At 37.0% G+C, this 21,481-nt stretch overlaps 1 long non-coding RNA gene across 1 annotated transcript in view; it reads right to left on the reverse strand.

The window, feature by feature from the left end:
- Positions 1 to 21,481, reverse strand: part of LOC110471409 (uncharacterized) — a 66,462-nt gene that overhangs the window by 22,782 nt on the left and 22,199 nt on the right. Inside the window, exon 3 of the long non-coding RNA XR_002465588.2 lies at positions 18,324 to 18,521. This is a non-coding gene — a long non-coding RNA (uncharacterized LOC110471409). The remainder of the gene's footprint in view (positions 1 to 18,323; positions 18,522 to 21,481) is intronic.

Consider the following 21,481-nt stretch of genomic DNA (forward strand, 5'->3'; position numbering starts at 1 on the left):
GGGCTGGAACGAGAAGGGGGATACACCACTGGGCAGGATTAGCTACTGACTCCTGTAGGGACTTCCCCCATTTTCCTCTTCTAGTTTGCTCTGCTGCCCTGTGCTTGAACTGTCTCTGCACAGACTCCTTTGTGTCCAGTTCTGTGTAATCCCTCCACGACCCTTTTTATCATGTTAAGTGCAAGGAATATTCCTTGGGTAGTTCAAAGATTCTGTTTATTTTTTTCCTAATATATCTTCATATTCTTTTTGGTCTAAAAACACAGTACAGCTGAGTTTAAATATGGCTTTATCAGTGAAAGGGTTTTTATACTCCTACTCTCTTACACTGGTGCAAATTCTTCATTGATAATGAACTGTAGAGATGCTACAGAGATTATAATTTGGTTTGTAAATTTTTATTGCATTTGATAGTGCATGAGAAGAGAGCAATGTGGCTTGACTTTAGGCATTTTCGTGACAGCTAAAGAAAACAGCTGTTATTGTAGACTGAACAAACGTCACTACAAATCTTGAGAAGTGGTCATTATGAAACCTCACAACTGCATGTTGTGCATGCATGCAGAGAAATTATCTGAGTGAAAATACAGTTCTTAAAACTATTCCCTTCTTTTTAAAGGATGGTTAATTCCTTCATCTCTGCAACTGAAGGCTAATATGCAAAAAGGGGGAAAAATTATTTAAAAATTAACAAGTCCAGAAAGGTCGTTAAACCCATGATGTGCATATTAAGTATCTACTTGTACAAACTTCTCTTTAGCTTGAATGCTTCAGCCTTTTGGCTGTGTGTCAAATTATGTCAGAGACTCTGATCAATAAAGAAGCTGTTGGCCTCAATGCTGCTTCCAGCACGGTGTCTATCCAGGAATATGTATGAATTTGGTGTGGGTGGGACTTGGCATATATGTGTGTGCACATGCACATACATTTTTTATTAGACTTGTACTGATTCCATAAATGTAGATGATTAGGACTGTAAAGCAGTTAGCTCAAATATTGTGGGGGATTTTCTTAGGCAGTAAGAAACTGGCACTTATAGGCTGCTGTTTTGAAGTGCTGCTGCAGAAGCTTTGCAAGCTGAGCATGCCAGGCATGCTGCACTAAGCTGGGCCAAATTTGTGTAGTACAGCCCATGCCCCTGGAGAGTCACTCTCTGTGAATGCTGTCCTCCTTTAAGATAGAACCCTGGGACTTCACTGCTGCTTGTCCTGTTTGTCCAAGGGTGCCTAATAGAACTGTTGCTGTGAAAGTGAATTTTCTCTTTCTTTGTGAATGAGGGCAATTAGGTGTTGGTGGTTTTTTTGATAGTGGGAGTAGGTAGGAAAATAAGCACAAGTATGATGTGTGAGGGAAGATGATGAATCTTTGTCTTCCTCCAAAATGTAATCAGAGTTCAACCATAGAAAACCTGCAACAGGAGTGAGTTTAGACCTGCTACTGCCATTAGTTTCAGTATAATAAAATTAAACTGAAAATAGATTGTATTTGTGTGCTTTAAAACCAGTCATTATCATTTGGTATACTGATGAAAATGGGCTGGGGGAAACTGGTATTTGTTGATGTAAATCCAAATTAATGTAATAACCTTTCCCTTCTGGATGAGTCAACAGAATTAACAAATGGTGTAATCTCATTTATTCCTCTGTGGTTCATATAAGTAGTTCATAAATAGCAAAAGAAATGGTATGTCAGGGCTGCCTCTGATATAAGAAGGAAGGGATAAATGTGCTTTATTCTCATCTACAAATCTTCCAGTTCCAAGTGTATCCTATTGTTTCAGAAAAGACCTTCTAGTTTTATAAGGCTATTTGAGACCCTGTTGTAGATCACTTATCCTTTGAAGATAAATGTTTATGAGGCTATTTGGGCTATTTGCCTTGCTTCAGCCCACAAATGGCAGAATAAATATAAGGGAGAAAAGTTTGAAAGCTGAGGAGTTTCTTGACTCTTAATTTTCATTAGGAGTAAGTGAAAAGCTGGAGTCTGCTCCATGAAGACATGAAGAGATCTGTGTATTCAAGTGCTACTTATCCCACCTAACTCAGGGATTTGGTGTCTACCTTAAGATCTGGACTTTATCAGAGTGAATTACATGTTGAGATTATAGTTCTGTCTTTTAAAATTTGCTTCCCTGAAGTATTTGCAAGTATTGTCACAAGAGAGCTGTTTCTAAGTGTTTGTAGTGGGTGCCTGTCCTTGTTTTCTTTGCTATGACTTGCATTCTCTGCTCAGGTTTTTTTTATTTCAGAATGCCTTTGTTCTGGGCCAAGGTAGTATATAGGAGACGCTTTTTTTGAGATGGCTTATCTTTCCATTGTGTTCCAGTGAGAAAACATTTCAACTCCCTCAAGCTGTGGTTCTAGTCAGCTGGCTCAGAGAAAAGCTGTAATTGGAATATGAAAGAGAAAGGTATTTTCCTAGCTGAAATTCTGGTGGAAACTAGATTACACTGCAGAGATTCTGAGCTGAGCTTCCTGGCGTGATGAAGAGCTTTCCTTCAGAAATGGCTTTTGAAGGTGGCAGTGCAGTTCTTTACCTGACTTTTACCTGTTTAGAAATAGGAGCACAAAAGGAGTGGCAGGTACCAGAGCTGTCCTTTTCTACAAATTATTCCATGAGTTATCTCTGCCTACATTTTTGTTTAAAAGTAACTGCAGAACTGAGTTTGCAAATGTCAGCAAGAACTATAAATAACTAAGGGATGCAGCCAAAACTTCACTTTTTTCTTCAGATTGTTTCCAAGTTTATCTCTTTTTTAAAAATAAGAGGGTTTGTGTTTCAGTTTTTCAGTTTAATTGGATGCAGTTTTCCCCTGCAGATTATTCAGAAGATGAAGGCTTCATTTTTTTTTTTTTTTTGTCTAATTCTTTTTGTCCTTTTCTTTTTGTCCTTTTTTTTCAATACTCCTATACATATTGTGCAAGATTTAAATCTTCTGGCAGCTTTTTAATGGAACACTTTTCCTCCTGTCTAATAATTTTTGAAACCAGTTTACACGCTGATGAATCTTTTATCCAGGAAAGAATTTTGAGAGCACTGATTATGATATCAAGATCATTAAACTTTGTCAAGCCTTTCAGTAAAGATGCTTATCTTTTAGCTTATCCCAGTGTTCCTTTGCCAGTCAACCCCTGCAGTCAGTAATAAGAGAAGATGGCAAGATGTGTCAAACTGACACCTAATGAATGCTTTTGGCAGCAAGGGGTAGTTGGGTGATTTTGAGATGAATATTGCTGAAACCCCACTGAACTTCAGGCTATGACAATGCTGGGTTCTCACTGGGAAAGTGCAGAAGGCAAAAATGGGCCGTGATAACTTACTAGCTTATTGATCAGGGCAAATCAAGCTTACATCAGTGGGGTGTCAGTGGATGCATGGTGATGCTTTTAGAGTATACCAAGTCACAAGGCAGACTGACTTAGGTTCTGGAATGGAACTGTGTTGTGGGTAGGTGGTGGGGAGACAGAAACAGAGAATTCCTGCATGCAGTACTCAGTCTTCACTGCTTGTCATGCCTCTGGTTATTGCTGCTGCTGGTTCACTTTCTGTCCTTACCTTGGAGCTCTCCACTTCTCTGCAGTGGTCAGTAACATCTGATCTGAAAACTGTTGTTAGGGCTGTTTACTGCACACTTAGTGCTATTACTATTTTTTTTTTATGAGAATGCATCCTGCATTTTGTATATTCAAATCCTATGAGTAAAACTGTGTTAAAGTTTGTATACTTTATTTCCAATGAGGTAGGCTGTAAGGGCTCAAAAGTAGAAATTGTGCAAGTTCAAAAGAATTGAAATACCCAAGTGATCAAATCCTTCTTCTGGTGCTATGACAGATCTACAGCTGATACATCTTCACTATAAATATCTTCTGTGTTCCAGAACTGCTGCCAAAACCAGCAGTTTGTGATTTGGAATACCACCTTAGTAAAAGGAAGACAACAGGAGCTGGAAATGTTTTAATCCTCAGCTCTAATGGATTTGGAAATTATGTATAGTTTTGACCTTTCCCTAGATGATTCTACATCCCTAGATGTAGCATATAGCCAGAAGTCCAGAAGGTGCATGGGCAGGTTAATTTGGTATATTTATCTAGGGTTACTATTAGACTAAAGCAACCTAACTTTTTTTGCTTACTCTGTTACTCTGGGGTTTTTTTAAAATATCTGTTCAGGTGGAGAATTTTGTTATTTAGCTTTTTGTCATTCTAGTTGTCTCCTGTAACTTGTTCTGATCTTTAGTAACTGATGGAAGCTAATTGATCTGAATTCAAGTATTGGAACAAATTCAGAAAAGAAAAGTGATCTTTACTGCAATTCTGTTTCCTTTTGATAGTAATTTTGTCAGGGCAGTGTTACAGCTGCATTCTTGGCTGCTGCTCTGTCTTTACCAAGCCTTTAAAATGCATGAATTTGTTGTTTATAGTGTAGTTGACATTGCTAGGAAACTCATATTTATTCTCAAGGAGGTGAAATATCAGCATCTGATCCTAAGTAATTACATGAAAGGAAAAGGAAAACTCATTTGCTCAGATTGTCTTTTCATTTCTTTGACTGAGTTATTTGAGTATTTTGTTACTGTTTTATTTATTGAAAATGAGTCCTGAAGTAATGGAGTAAAAGCTCATTATGCAGAGTGATAAACTGGAAGAAAAATAAATATTGATAAATGATGAGTATATACAGTTTACTCAAATGAGAGTTAAACTCCTGAGATTCTATGCTTCATTTATAGTAAGGATTGTTTCAATATCATTATTTTACTGAAAGAGAAACTCAGTTGTAGAAAATCAAAACTACTTTTCTGTTTTGACTGGGATGTTTTGTACTATATGTAAGTGGACCAATGTCCTAAATCTGTTGTCATCTTGTTTCTGACTCATACACATGCATTTGAATCCAAGATAAGCAATTATTTTTCATATATCTATTGCTGGGCTGTAATGGAAAAGTGACTTGGATCTGCAAAGTGCAGCCAGATCTTCAGGTGTTGTGTGCCCTGGACTAGTATACAGGAAACTTGAGAAATTTTGAAAGGTAATACTGAATTATTTTTCTTTAGGGTGAGAAAGGTAAAAGGAATTCTACAGAATTCATAATTCTTAATGTATCCTGTTAAATGCCATCTCATTATTGCTGAGTCACTCAGCTCTTCAAGGAGGCATATTGAAGGAAAGCTAAAGGGTTATCTCCAGAAGTGGGAAGTCTTGTTTCCTTCCTGTATTCATGTGGAGACACTTTCTTGGCTGTAACTGGAAAAAACACTGGAAATTAGAGATAAGCTTTGGGGGAATACACCTGCCAATATCTAGAGGGAATTGTTCTGATCTTAGAGTCTGTTCTTGCATTTGGCAAGAATTCTCCTTCACTCCTCTGCATGTCTTTCTAGGCTAATCTCTCTAGATTTGTCTGTTCTGGCCCAAAAATAGAGCTATAGACAGGAGTTTTCTGGTAGCTGTTAGTGGCCTAAATGCTTCCTCCTTTTCAAGAAGGAAGACAGAGGCCAATGCTATAGGTCTGAAACTCTTTTTTCCTTGACATCCCATCTGTATGCGCTTAATTTGTTCCAGGGGTCAGAGTTTTGTTTGCATTACTGTCACTAGTCATGTCTTTTGAGAGGCATTCCAAAAGGAAACCTCTTAACTGAAAAAATATTTCATTTGAAGAGACACATTTTATTGTTTTTCATCTTAAAAAAATCAAACCAAGCTCCCAGGGAATGATGGCTAACTTTTCCTCAGTGAGTTGTCTCTAGATTCACATGAATACCTTTTGCTTCAAGTAGCAGCTGGTAGCTCATTATTGACTGGGAGCTGTGCTGTACTTTTTGGTTGACACACAGTTTGTATAACATTTAGGGTTGGTTGCCATACAGTTTGTATAACATTCAGTGCTGTATAGTGCACTTGCAAAAAAAGAAGACAAATCTCAAGTTAGAATAGGTATGGATGCCATATGGCTGGCTGTACCCAAAATCACCATCCCTGCTTCTCTGCATTCAAAGAGAATATAAAAACTGGGAAAAAAAACAAAAAAACAAAAAAACAAAAAAAACCTTCCCGAGTTACTGAAATATTTTTGTTACTTTTTAACCAACTTTCTCTTAGTAAAACTATAATAGAATAATGTTATGTTTTTAAAGATTCAAGTGTTACTCTATAAGAAAAAAGAATAATTTTGAGGCCATCGCTTCTGATTTAAACATTTTCTGCGATTTCTGTAATAATTTGTCATGACATAGAAGTGTTTGAGCTGACAATACTCCAGTATAAATCCTAGCTGAATATTTCATCCAAATATCAGCATATGCCATGCGTTTCCTTAGTACCACTGTTATTTGTACCTTAGTTGGGCTCCACCAATATTTCTGCTGTGATGGGAAAATGCAGCAACTGAGAATCTCGTTAAATAACAACAAAATTTCGCTGTGAGGGTGTCTGTCATATCCTTTGCCTAAGAGTCTGGAAAGGCATTTACTGACATGGAAATTCTTACACTGGCATTCATTTATCACATTGCACTTTAAAAATATTTGAGTCCTCCTGGCCTGTGGCCCTGTTGCTCATGTTTGTCACCATTTTAATGTTTTTTCCATGCTTTCCGTTTGTTATACTGACAGCAAATAGAGGCATAGTAATAGCTTGATTTGGAGGAATTTTAGTCAAATACACATTTTTGTATAAAGTTCCCTTTTTTTTAACATAAAGCTTGTCACATTATGAAGGGAAGATGTCTTTGCTATCTTTTCTTTTTACTGAAAAACCCATTATGGATTTGTTTCTTACACTAGGAAGCCTCTGTGCCTAAGAAGTTTGTCCTTTAGAAGTAGAAGTCAATATAATACCCTCTCTCAAGGCCAGTTTCCAGTTCCTCTCAGTTTCTTACTCAGAGTTGGTTTGTTTGTTTATTTATTTTCCCATGCTCAATCATTGATTTAAAAAATCCTTTTTTAACCTTTCTATGCAGTCTGACAATTGCCAAAGTTTTCCCTCCTGTTTCTCTGAGTTTCTCCCTAACACCATTCGGTCACTGAAATAAACTCTTGTAGCAATTCAACATATGCTGTAAGCTCTCGTGTGAGAGGGAAGGTTGGTTCAACCTTCTTCCTACTTCAGTTTTCTAGGTGGTTGTGATCAGAAGGGTCGTTGTTTTCCTGAGCAAACAAACCAAAGGCAGCTGATGCAGGTAACCCCAGCAAGCCTGGTTACATGAGAACATCCTTACATTCCCATTTTCCTTGTGATTCAGTCAGAACATCACTGCTTACATGGGTTGTGGAAACAATTTTCTAGTTATTCTAGACTACTTTGAGTCATTCCTCAGTCTTGGCTCACAGTATGGCTAGAAGATTACTTTCCATGTGATGGGATCTTAAAGCTTTTGATTTTCTTTTGTCTGTAACTCTCCATGTGGTCTTGCAAAGGGAAAGAGGGAGATACTGCTGATTTCTTTGTCTCATACCTGAAAGACTCAGGAGGAGGATCCAACAAAGTCAGCCCCTTGTGCTGTACTGTTACTGTAAGAATCTGCAGACAGCTGGTAATATATACAGTAAATAGAGGCCAGAATGTTCCTATTTTATTCCCAGTTTTATTGAAATTGTAGAGATGAATGAGATATCAAAAAGAATTGCCACAGAAAGAAACTGCCTGAATTTTAATCAGGGTCAAATCATTGAACACAGCTGTGACAGATGAATACAAAATTTAGTAAAGTATCTATTGCGAGACTGTAAATTACATTTCTCAAATAGTTGGCATACTACTTGGCAATGTAATCAATCTGGGTTAAACACTTGCACATAAATTATCTTTTGCAAACATTTCCTTGAGATACAGATGATGAACTCCAATTATCGAAGAGATAAATGCTTTGTCCTTGTTCATGTGCTTGGAAGAGGTTAAACAGCACTTGTTTGTAGCACTAAGGGAGTTTATTTTGTCTTGAAGGAGTTATTACTAGATTAGAAGCTGCAGAGTTATGTAAACTTTTGAAAAAGCTTTCCTACTTTTATTGCTGGAGAAATTCAATCATTCTGGTAGGACATTGAAATGAAAAGATATAATCTGTGACCTGGGAAAGCAGTTTAAAAAAGGAGGGAGAGGAGAAGAAGATTTGAAGATGTTTCTTCAGAACTACTTTTATTAGGCATAATAATATCAACTCAGACCTCATGATGGAGGCAGACACACCAAACTTCTGTAACTTAACATACATCTTGTGTGCAAGTAGCAATTCCTAATGTGTTTTTAATTTAAAAGCATGTTGTTCAGAATATACAACAAGTAGCATGGTGCAGTGCTGGCTGCAAGAAAAACCCACACTGGTGGAGTCTGAAAAAAAGAACTCAGTGCTAGAGAACATCCAGTGTAGCATCTGAAATGACCACAGAATGCGGTTACACAAGTCACACAGGAGCCACTGTGAGTATGACTGGAAATGTGCACTGTCCAGCCCCAGCACAAAGGGACTTGGCAGAGACTGGGACTCACTGACAACGTCTAGAGCCAGCTACATGACTCATGCAAGCATTTACAGTTAGATGAGAATATTTGATAAAAGCTGGGTATAAAACCTGCTACAGCAGCATCATAAAGATGCCAAGATGAGTATCAGTCATATGTTAAGTGTGAATAAGGAAACATGAAATTATCCTCTGTTTTATGCAAGTGTTATGTGCAGAGAAAAATATGGGTAGCTGCTGCTGCTGTTTAACAAAAGCATGGCAGCATGTCTTGGAAAGTCCAGAATAAGAGGCTTTGGGGGCCTGTGCCAGTCAGCAGGGAACAGGGTATTGTGTGTGCTTCTAAATACAGTATGAGTTTAGAATAGTTCCAGAGAACAAAATGGTTAGACATAGGAAACATGCACTAGGATAATCAGTCCTAATCCTTACAGCTTAATCTCTGGGGAAGTGCAGTATGTGTCCTCATTTTCAGCAAGAGAGTAAACTGATGGGCAGAATTTATCCTACACACATGTAAACCATGATGTTCCTGTTTCAATAGTGTACCATACAGTAAAAATATACCTGAGAATCTGTTCTTCTGCCTGTGTCATTCCTCCATATCTCAATGTGCAGTGCTGCTCAACGCTTCTGCTAAATTCCCTATAGTTTACATAAACAAGACATCAGCATTATTTATGTCTTCTGACATTAAGGCCTTTCATTCCTGTTGTAAGAAGAGGAATTCTGGTGCTTAGTTTGGCAAAGGCATTCCTCGAAAAATTAAAATGCAAATGAGCAATATTAGCAGATGGGTCCTACAATACCTTGAAAGGAAGGCAATTTTCCCAGAGAATAAAAACTGCCAAAGGGCTGCTACAGTACAGTTATCTTGAATTAGGTACTCTTCTTCTGTAAGATAATGACTTTTTGTCTTTTGATGTAGTCTGGCAAGATCCCTCAATACTTTAACATTGAAATTGCAGGGAAACAAAAATTTAATAATGTCAATTATTAGTGGTATAATTTATTGTCTGTGTCCCTTCCTGGATCTGTCATCTGTTTTCTTCAGTGAGAATTAATTGGGTATTTTCAGGTGTTAACCTAGCAGTTGGTGAGTCTTAAACTATTAGAAATAAAAGATCTAAATTCAGGAAATTGTTAAAAGTGGTTATTACCGCTCACAGACTAAAGTTGGTTAAACATTTTGAGGAAAATGAATTTGCAAAGTTATGGACAAAATATATGGACAAAATATATTTACATCTCAGAATCATGTATACTGAGAGCCTGATCCCTCGCTCCAGCACACCTGTGATGTTTGTGCTGTACTGTAGCTATTGGTGTTACAGCCTTTCTGCTGATATTGAGCTTGGTGTCCTATGTAAGGGACATGATCCTGTGCAATGCACTGGGCAGAGACTGCACCAGCCCTGGGTTCTTCTTGTAGCTGGGCAGCTGAGTTGCTGTGTGACTCTGATATCTTGGTGTTTATGAGTGCTACAGTGAAGCTGCTGAAAATGTGTGTCTGCAGAACAAGACTGAGATTTCAGTTTGTTATCTTTACCTTCATAGCTGGTTATATAACTTGTAAGCTCTGTGGTTTCTGCAGTGCAATGGATGTCTGCCTTGCTGTCCATGCAGAGGCTGGCAGGGGGAGTTTGGGTCTCCTTTACACAGATTTTCAATCATGTAAGTGGAAGCAAATGCTACAGCAGTAAAGGCATTGGTAGCTGACACTTGGCACAGCCAGTGGCACATCTCTTAGGTAGCAGATCAACCTGGCACACAGTCCATTTGTAGCATCCATGGTCAGCTTGCTTAATTACATGTGCCCATTGTTACATTGTTTCACTCAGAGGCTATTGATGTACTACCCATACAACTTGTCTTCTGTCATTCATCCTTTGGAAGGTTGAAATAAATAAGAAGTTAGACCCTATATATTTTCATACTTAGGGCTTAAGACTCAATCTGGAGCTTTCATATGGAAAAATGAAATAAAACTTGGAAATATTGAAGTTCATCTGTTCCCAGGCAGGCAATATTAAAGGCAAGTGTCCTTTCAATGGTTTTCTTTAATACCTCATTTTAATTAATGACTCAGATATAGCTGGAAATCTTGAAAATAAAAGAGAGTCTCTGGAGAGTTATTGACAGTTGGCATGTATGGAAGTTTTGTAAAATAATTACTGTCAGTCTGTCTTCAGCAAAGACGGGTTGCAGTGTTGCTGTGGCAAGAATAAACAAGCAATTTTTTTAATTGTAGCTTGTTGCATTTCAGAATAAGAGATGTTATGAGAGTTGGATAAAAGCTTTCTGTATGGTTCTGTAACACATGCCTCACCAGGCCGAGTACAATCTGACTAATCAGTCACTCCTGATTTAGCAGTGTAGTTTTGCTATAACAGTATGTTCTGGTGTTACTGATTTGGTTTGCCATTTTCACAGTTGAAGTAGAGCTGAGCATCTGATGAATTGTGCCCACATCACAATCTCCTGCAGCAGCTAATGACAAATGTCATGGCCAGGGGCACTCCCACCTTCCTGTCCAGCTCGCAGTTCTGTAATCTTGTAGTACTGATGCACTACAGGAGGCTGTTTCCCTTATTAGAGGTGTCTCCTGAAGAAAGCCGGGCCAAAAGAATTTTAGGTATTTCTTCTGTAATGTTTAACTTCCTTTTATCAACCAAATCCAAAATGCATTTGACCTGGTGCTCTCTTGGGGTGGCAGGGGTGAGAACTGACAAAAGGAAGGACAGAAACTTCATTGAACATTTACATGGCTGCCATCAAAACACTTCCAGAATTTGTGTAGTCACATATGCTACTTTCAAGTGCATGTGTATTTGAACAGAAATAAAGATAAATAAATTAAACTGGTTTTGATACAATTAAATAAAATCATATTTCAGTAGTTAGAGCCTACTTTGGGATTCAGCGCTTCATCACTGTTAATTATGTAAGACTCAAATGCAACAAAAATGTGTCTGAATACATCTGGTATTCTGACTGCAAAAACTGTGTATTTTGGGTTGCCCACATTCAAATCAATCTGAGTTTCCTGCATATTTTAAATATCCAAAGTATCTTAACAGAGAAAATATATGGCAAGACTTAGATTAAACTTCTTAGGCTGAGGACCAAATCTCCACTGCAGAGTTACTGTGTACTGCAGCTTTCTATTTGTAAAAGGGGAGGAATAGAATACAGTGAGAGACTAAACATACTTAAGGTTATGACATGTTCAGTGACTCTTTAATAAATGTATGAGTTTTTAATCACTGGAATAGTAGAAGCTCCTTAGACTATTATATAATAGCCTTAGCAAATCTTTAAAAGAATCATCCAGATTCAGACTGTGTCCTTATGGGATCTGTATGGGTGTAAATCTACCAAGTTCTCATTGATTTCTGCCTTGTGTGAGGATTTCATGTATCGTTCATCAGAAATACAGGCACCCTGTGCATCTAATGAGCTTAAGGGATTAATTTAATTGTTGTTTTCCCTAAGAAGGCTAACTTGACAAGCACACAATATTGATCTTGGTGTCACTGTTTAGGAGTCACTCTACTATGATATTTTGTTTACATCTGATGTGAAATTGAATATTCATCCATGATGTAAGGAGCTGACAGAGAAAATTTCCCATGTCTAAAATCCCAGTATTTTAGACATCTTGTTTCACGTGACATCTTGCTCTTTGAGATTATTTATTTCTACATCCTTTTCATTATTCAATGCTGATGCTGCTTGGAATGTTCTCTATCAGTGCAGTTGCTTGTTCTGATTTTAATCTCAAGATGTCAACTTGCCTTTGCAAACCTATACTAATAGCAATATATAGAAACATACTTGTCAGCTTAAGAAACCTTTAATGCTTAAGGGAAATGTGGAGTTGGTGATCTGGCTCAGTGTAATTCACAAATAATATGACTGAACTGGATTTTTGCTGGTTGGATTTATCTGGTTTGCAACCTAAATAGTAAGTAGAATAAAATCATAATAGTGACATCCCTAAACAAGCATTCTTGAGATTGAAGCTGTATCAATTTTCATTATTTGTAGGAAATTCATGTTGTGGAATGTTACGGCCTGACATGTTTGTTTTTCTGATGTGCAGCAGTCATGTTATTCCTAAATTAAAATGGACTTCACTTCATATAGCCAAATCCAAAGCCTTCAGCATCCTCATCCAAAGGTGCTCCTTTTGATATATTCTCCCAGTGCATATCCATCCTGCTTCCATGAGAATGCGCCCTCCATTGCTGGGTGTACAGCAGCAATATTCAAAAGCCAGGAATGCACCAGGAGATTGATCCATAGCATGCAAAACCCTGCCCAAAAATGAGCACTCAGCAGTGGTGTTCCAATGTACTGCAGCTTAAGTAAGCAAAGAAAGGACATTTCCTTACTCAGTGTTTTAGGTAAAAAATAATGAAGCTCTCCATGGGAAATTATTTAAGTGAGTTGCCATCATGAGGTAAAAATTTCCTGCCTAAAGAGTCTTACTAAGGCTGGGGGAGGAGAAGGAGGGAGAAGAAATTTATGGGCAGCAAGTTTCTCATATAATGATACCTTTTATGTTGTTACTTTATTTTTGTGGAAAAGTCTTTTCAAACTCAAAACTCTGCAGAAGAAATAGGCTGTACCTCAAGCAACTGAGTCCTATAACTGCCATTTTTGAAAGATTTGTGTACTAAAGGATTTAGAATTCAAATGTGTAATTTTAGTTTGTGTTGAAAACATTAATAAATTACTTTGCAGTTTTGTACCAAAATAGGCTTCTGTTGTGAAGCAGAGGTTTCTAGTATGCAGCTATAAATTGCTGGCTTACAGTCCTTCCGTCCTACAAAGTCGCACTATCAAAATTTAATAGGATTTATATGCTGTGAAAAAACAAGAACCTTCAAAATCAATCTAAGATTTGACTCATCTTTTTAAAAGCTGATAGGAAAAAAGTCTTTCTTCTTATCTGGCTTTCCTTTCACTGCTTTGAAATTTAAGGATGAACCAATCATCTAAAATGTTTAAAGCATCAGTAATTACAGTAGCATTTTACATCTATCAAATCTTTTGTTGATACAATCTCTTGTTATATAATATGATCATGGGTGATAAAACAGAAATAGAAAGACTTAGTGTGTTCTGTGCTGCTGTCCCCTGTTGTTTTCCCACTGCTCTGTGCACTCCTCACTGGGAGTAAAGGAACTTCAGCAGGCTGGTCTGTAGCATTCCGTAACACTGAATAGGCACTGTGGTGAAACTGGCAGTGTTGGGACTTGTGTTCCACACATCCAGCACAGTGTCCTGCTAGGGATTAGTTTTATATTTCATGTGTGTGCAATGAACTAACTGGATTTAGAATATTTAAATTCATCATTCAAAATGTGATTTTGTCCTTTCGTGTCTTAGAGCAAAAATGCAGCTGAATGAATTGGAACACTTCTGCCTAATTAATGAGTTTTATGTGTCATCTCATTTAAGAAGAATATGAATGATGGATTAAATACTGCCTGTCTTCCTCCATCATTACCAGATGCGATTGTGCCAGTGTTTGTCTAGTTAGCACTCATGCATAAGTGAGGAATGAATGGGATCCCTGCAGTTTGTCCTGATCCACAGACTTGCCAGTGGGAATACAGAAATGCAAGACCAGCAAAGTTTCTGCTGTACTGGATTATGTAGCTGTGCAAAAGAACCAGCTACCAGTCACTCAAAGAGCTGGAGGTTTTCAAAAGAGTGGAAATGCAGTCACAGAGCATTTGCTAAGAGCAGCAGAAGTTGCCTACATAGTCTGGAAGGCATGAAGAGGCTTCAGGGCACCTCTGTGTAACAGACTGAGCCATGACTCATTCAGAATAGTTTGAAGGTCTGCTGGAATTCTGAATGAGAAAGAAATGATTATGAAATTGGTGCATACATTTTGATTGAGAAGTGAGCAGTTTTTCTTGTACTTAGACTATTTTCTCAGCTTTCCAAAAGCAAAATTCAGATTGATTAGGAATCATTAGGAATGGTTCATTAGGAAGAATTAATTGGAAATATTACATCTATACGAAATGCAGGATCCCACCTTAATGAATAGAAGTTGTGCTCTTAACAATGAGTGACTTCTGCTCTTCCACAGGCTTGGTTTTTTCCTTTTTGGTTTGTTTTGCTGCCTCTTGAAGTGTGCATCAGCACTGTAGTGATACAACTGCCCTTTCAGAGACATCTTTCTTAGTAACATACCTGGTTAACTATAAGGCAAAAACTAAGATTTCATTTAAAAAAGAAAAAAAATCTGTTACAACTGTGAGTGCTTATTGATTGAGGGTAACAGTATTATGTTACTTCAGGAGATTTCCCTGATTCAGTCCATTAGTCAACCCTGAAATGATTTCTCACAGTAGGGCACACCTCCCCTAGATAGGAGTGGAAGTCTTAACCCTAAATGAATCTCTCTTCTGGATCCGGAACAAACAGTAGGGCATTTGTTCAGTTATCTCTAGTCTCTTATGGACTATTGGATTTCTAACTGCACTTTCTCATACTGAGTGCTGAACTCTTCATGTCCAGTGTTGACCCCCATCCCTTATCTCTGGAGCTTACTGCACTACTCATCAAGAGCACACTTTTCTTAAGAGAAGGAAGTCAACACTGCTGAGTTGCTCTTTCATGCTAGTGACTGAAACCCTCAGATGAAAAAAAGGGGCAGGAGTTAGCAGCCATGTGAATTATTAAAATCAAAACAACTGTCTGCACATTCTGGCAAGGTATTTCTTACATAATCAACATTTCTGTGGTTAGCAATCCTATTTTCCTTGAGATACAGAACCCTTATGAGTTCTTAATCATAACTGTGTGCTACAAATATGGTATCAGATATCTTTTTTATTAACTTTCCTTCTGCTGTAAAGAAAACAGTTAAAAATATTCTAATCTTTCCCTTTGATATGCAGTCAAGTACCCTTTTGTAAGCTGTTAATAATGTTTTAAAATACATTTTCTCAAATTTATTTTGGAGAAATGTTGAAATCAATTATGGTTACTTTTTTAGATGGGTGGTTTTTCTTGACAATTCAAATTTCCTGGAACTATGAATTTATAGAAGTATACTTCCCTTGCACTAAATAATCTGTTTCCATCAGTGAATTCTATTTGTGAATCCTTAAGCTTACAGAAAACAAATTAATATGTCTAAATAAGTGAAACATAGGTTATGTTGTTGTGTGGCAGCAGTGGAGGGGAGACAGTAGTTTTTTCTGAAAATCCCTTTTGATTGGCACTGATAAAGGATAAAAGGAAGTATGTCAAATTAAGTGGGTTTTATGCATTATTGAATTGAAATAATTTTACCCTAACAGATAGGTATTTGTCTATTGCTGACAAGAACACCCAGTCACTCTTTCATTGATTTTTGCCTGGACACATCAATATGGCTTTGCTGAAACAAGCAAAAGCAGCTCATTATCTTCTTTTGTTCTTTTCAATTCATCACCCAGGGCAGTCCTGTCCTTAAATTGTTCAATAAATCTCACCACACCATCCTGAAGGCTCTGAGCACACGGGGCTGTATTTTCTACCCTTGAATCTATTTGTTGGCACAAGCATAAGCACAATGGACTCAAGGATTGCCAGCTGTCTCTTTGATATAGCTCTTCATCTGTCTTTAAAAATAGAGAACTACTTCTCTAATTTTTAAAACCATGTTTTTTCTTGTCAACCTTATTGTGACTTTAAATTTTAATTTTCTGTCATTACTTTACCTGATAATGCAGAGATTTTAATGAGCAAAGTAAGATTATTATTCTATCCCACATTTGAATTCAAAAACAAAAGGGGGACTCTTGCCCCAACTGCACTTGACAGAAATTTCTCTGTTGAGTGTCTGAACATGGACAGCTCTGAGAGTATAGATTACTGCTCCTTTTTAAAATTGTATCTTCAAATTTGTATAAGCACAAAGGAACTTGCATTCAGTTGTCATAAGGCATAATACCTTGTCCAGATTTTGCTGGTGTTCAGGCTAAGGTTCAGGGGCTTATAGACAGCATGAGGCACTCCCTTCTAATGCTGTACAGTGTGAAAGGAATCAGTTCTGTGACCAGCTGGATTTACAATGTTGCATCACCATATATACATATGTCATAATGGCTTTCCCTATGTCTTTGACTCAGCTGGAGTTCTAGTTTCATTTATTGTTGTCCAAAAGTTTGTCATTGGAACGTTTTTTCAATACAATACTTTTTTCAACAGTTAATCTGGAAATTAATAAAATGGAACAGATTTAATTAAGAACAGGGTAACAGTCTTTTTAAAGAGAGGTGCTTTATATTCCAAAAGTATCCTTTCAAGTGTTCTATAGAAAGCATGTTTATTTTAACTATCAGTAAAATATAGCCTGTATTAAGGCAGAATGAATGTGAACTGAGATCATCAACAGAATGTAGCAGTTATTGAAATAGCACCATAATTCAGTAAAGCAATTCTGGTGTATTGGTTCAGTATAAAGCATGCATGAGATGGATTCACAAACAAAACAAAATTAATCTGGGCAGCAAAAAAACCATGAGAAGGTGAAGAAAGTATAAACTGCAAATTAATTCATATACTGTGTCCAGCCAGTCAGAATTATCTTAATAAATCTCTGTAAACCGAGCACATCAATCAGTATTCTATGTGTTTATGCTAGGAGACCTAGTAAATATGATAATTTGTCATATACTTGCATGGTTAGTAAAACAAATGAGTTATATTTTATATTAGCATTTTACTCCTGTAAGTCTTGTAACCATCTTGCACTTCACATGCAATTTATGCCATGATTCAAACATTGCTCTAGAAACTGATACAAACTTCTATCTGCTCTGGAAAATGGCAGAATGTTTTGCATTTTTCAGAAATATATTTGAGATTACAAGATTCCTTTTAATCTCTGTGTCACATTAAGTCACTGTTTCACCATTGTTTTTTTTTATTACTGTACAAATTTATGTTGGCTTCGCTATTTAGATCCTTTAATGTTCTCTACCTTCTCTCTGTCAGTTAGCTGTTTGGATAATGCACTTCTTTATAAAATTCTTTAAAGCAAATCATATTTATTAATGCCCTCATTATGGTATTTGACAAAGAATTCATTGCCTTATTCTAGGAAAGAGATCTTATTGGATATTAGTGTCTCATAAAAGTTCTAAAAGTGAAATCAGAGTAATTGATATGTCAAGAGAACTTTAGTGGGCTACGGTCTCAAGTTACATGGCCTACAGAAAAATCTTACTACAGTTCACAGAGCTCTTAATAATAAAAGTAGCAGTACATGGACAGTGGTGCTACAGAAGGAGGGTTTACACAACCTTCAGGTTACTCTTTGAAAAGTAAAGACACCTCCCTAGCAATTGTGTCAACTTGAGAATCAATTACAGTGAACCTCCAGCTACTCCTAATTCATACAATTCTATTCTAGATTGTTAGTATCTCATTTTATTCCCTTAATCTCTGGCTCATATTTATTGATTTGTATTCTGTGCAATCAATATGTCTTTCAGTATGGATTGTGTCAGTATTTGTTCTTTCAGGATTCTCATGGTATCATTCATCAGTCTTTCTCCAGGGCTTCCCAGGTACTTGCTGCAGTATTACGTAAGCTGGTTACAGGATCAGAATTGGCTTCTGATAAGAAATTACCTCTCTTCCCCATATTCTTCCCTCCAGTTAAGAACAGTTGCAAATTACAGCTGCTACCAATTAAGTAAAAGCATAAGTAAAGCTTCTTTGTCTCTGTGCAGCACATCTCCACTCACATGCAGACTGCTTTCACTGCAGAGGTAACCCAGAGCCTCAACCCCCAGATTCCTTTCCTTCTGTAAAAACAGAATTTTTTATACCATTTTGTTTATACCTCCAGTGTAGTTTGCAGCAGGGGCTGTCTCTGCTGTTCTGGTGAGTGCTGATGATTTCCAAGGTCACTCCCGCTGGAGTGGCAGCAGACTGAGTGGGTAAAGCATCTAACGGTGCTCTCTCCTTTGTAGTCTCATTAACACAGATATGGGGCTTGCGCAAAACTGTCAGATGTTTACACAAAGTCGGCTTCATTCACCTTGAAATAAAAATAAAAACTTAAGTTACTTTTTTCAGTTCATGACATTGTTAATATTGCTGAGATGGTGAAGAAAGACGTTAACATAATTGTTCAAAAGATTTTGTAAATCAGATTTGAAATCTTTTCCAGATCTTTACATGGGTTTCCTCACAAAAGTTGTGACCTATTGTTCAAATCAAGTAAAGGTTTCCCTTCAGCAGAAATTATGTCAATTATGCTGATGTTTTCATTAATTCTCTAGTGTAAGGAAGTTTCCTCATGTCATATTTGTAGTGGAAAAATTAATTGTATTTCAACAGTGGCTTTCTAGATCATGCACATTAGGCAGCCTTGCCAAGCTATGCTAAGAGCATCTGCTTGTTTACATATTGTCTGGTTTCCTTTAAATGTTCAGTAGTTTGCACTACTCAGCGCACCAGGACTCTGTTATGTTTCCTTATTTAAAAAAAGGAAATAGAGTTCCAAGGGCTTGGTATATTATTTTTGTAATAAAACATGCTGAGCTGCTTCTTCCTAGAATCTATGATTATAGGTTTTATTGGCTTGGGTTGATTGAAAGTTGAAGCTTTTGCTTTCCTGGGTATAATTACTGTCCATATCTAACCAATGTATATATATACTGAATGTATCATACTTGTTATACATACATCACACTGTATGTATAATACTTGTTATCTTATAGCTGTGTAAATGATAAACCGGCATACTAGTCATATGCATTAAAACAGAATTTGATTCCCTTTAATACTGAAAAACATCCAGCCTTTACTATTAAGTTTTCTTTGAAAATCTTAATGTAATTAAAATGCAGAAAAAGCTGTTTGAATACTCCTTAAGCCAACAGTTATTGCAGAAGAATATGGTTATTCTAAGATTACACAGATTTAAAAAAAACCACCAACAAACATTTTTAGTATTGGTGTGGTGTTTTTGAAAAAAACATTTTTTAACTTCAAAACCATGGAAATTTGAAGAGGCACTGTCTAAAATACTAATATCTTCAAAGTTGGATGTTACATGCAAAGAATAATTCAGCAGTTTGAAATATGGCATATAAAATCTAACCTTGAACTGTTTTATTAATGTTCCAGATCACCTGAGCTCACAAGACTGCCACCTCTTCCCAGAATATTGTAACAGTGGTGAGTTCTTTGGGAGCATAGGAATCTACGTCCCAGCAAGTATGGAGGTAGGTGTAAGGCTTTTCCTTCTTTTTTATTTCTGCCACCACCATTACTGTCAGTAATTTGGGAAGGTTTATTAAATATCCTGTAGCTGCAGATGTCTGGGTATATGATTGTTCTTATGCATGTTCTCCTGTGTATAACTATTGCTGTTACATTGGTTATTGCTGCTGTATAAGTATTGTTCATTTACTGTCACAATATTCTTGGTGCAAATTGAAATGAGTCTGACAAATCTATTCTGGTTGCTAGTCTGATCATCAGGTTGGTAGCCAGGTGTTGTATGGACTGAGTCAGTATGACCAAGGAGATGAGTGTTTGCCCACTAGGGGTAGTGGATTGCAAAGGAACATGAAGAATTTGCTTTCACTTTAATTTGCATGGGTTGGATTTCCAAAACAAGGAACTGAACTTTCAGTAGAAGAGTATAACACAGAATATGTGTTATGAAGACTTAGAAGTGTAAGGGCAAGCATTATTTTTTGATGAAATTATAAATGCCTGATTAATCTGAACAGTAGAAACGTGGTGCTATTGACTGTACATAAAAGGTAAGAAAAGGCTTGGTCGTTACATCTGTCCTATAATACTGTGTTGCTCATTATCTTGTGAGATGAGCAATATTTCAGAAGTAGCTTTGTTTGCACTCCTAAATGGACCAAGTATTCCCAGCATTGTCTTTAGTTGAAGTATTTTTGATGTCTAACTTGCTTCTTTCTCTACATCTTCATGCTATTGCTTAAAATAACCAGCACAGACAAAATCTTTATCTATTTGGTCTCTCAAGTACACTTTACTCAAGACTTGGTGTTATGATTTAACTTTCTAAAAATCTGTTCATCAATCTTTGTTGAATAGTAACTTTGTATTTCTTTGTGATAGCCTGTAATGCTCTATAGTGTTACTGAAAGTAGTAGCCAAAGGAACATACAGCATGGACTACTAACTTGCTAATGAGTTACCCCACTGATTTTGAGTTTCACTTCCCACTTTCTTGCATTTGTATCCAGAGGGCTTGTACTCTTTAATGGTGATAACTTGGTATAAATGGTAAAAGAAGCACAGGTTATGTCTTTTCCCTGACAAGACACACTGTATGTAAAATATAGAGTATAACATTTGAGGTGTCATGACTTTGCTCATACCATCAGGTTAATCCTTGCTATTTGGAATTTTCCATATATATCCATAGCACAATACATTTCCCTGATGAATAGTTACATGCTTCTTTCTAAACTATGCCCATAATATATAGTGGATTATTAGGAAAGATGTTAAATTTAAATACCAGCTTTCTCTTGTGACTTATCTGTTTGTTGGGGATTGTAGATGGTGAAGATTGTTCAAGGAAAGTGCTACCCATCAGACCAAAAGCATTACAAACGGCATCTCAGCCTTTTTTTCACAGTGCAAAAGAACCCTATTTATAACAAAAGTTCAAAACATTTAATAGACTTGTCAGTAGAACTACTTAGTCATCTCTGAGCTATCCAAGGTAATGGAAGATAAGAATGGGAGAGAAATTCAGTGTAGTACAAATTGTATGTAAATTAGGCTTATATCTTCAGTAAGTTCATTTTTGAAAAGCCTCTAAGCAGTTTTCTGTAGAGAGTAGGTGTGGGCTGCTTTAAACATCAGAAAGCAGAACAGAGCCTGATGCAAGTGGCTTCCCTTGTGTGACTGGGAGCAGGGAGGGAAGCAAAGGAAGGACCAGTTCTGGTCCTTTGCTGGTGCTAAACTGTGCAAAACTGAGAATGTACTGTAGGTCCAGCT

This window comes from Lonchura striata, chromosome 11 (assembly GCF_046129695.1).
Source record: "Lonchura striata isolate bLonStr1 chromosome 11, bLonStr1.mat, whole genome shotgun sequence".
NCBI classification, from domain to species: domain Eukaryota; kingdom Metazoa; phylum Chordata; class Aves; order Passeriformes; family Estrildidae; genus Lonchura; species Lonchura striata.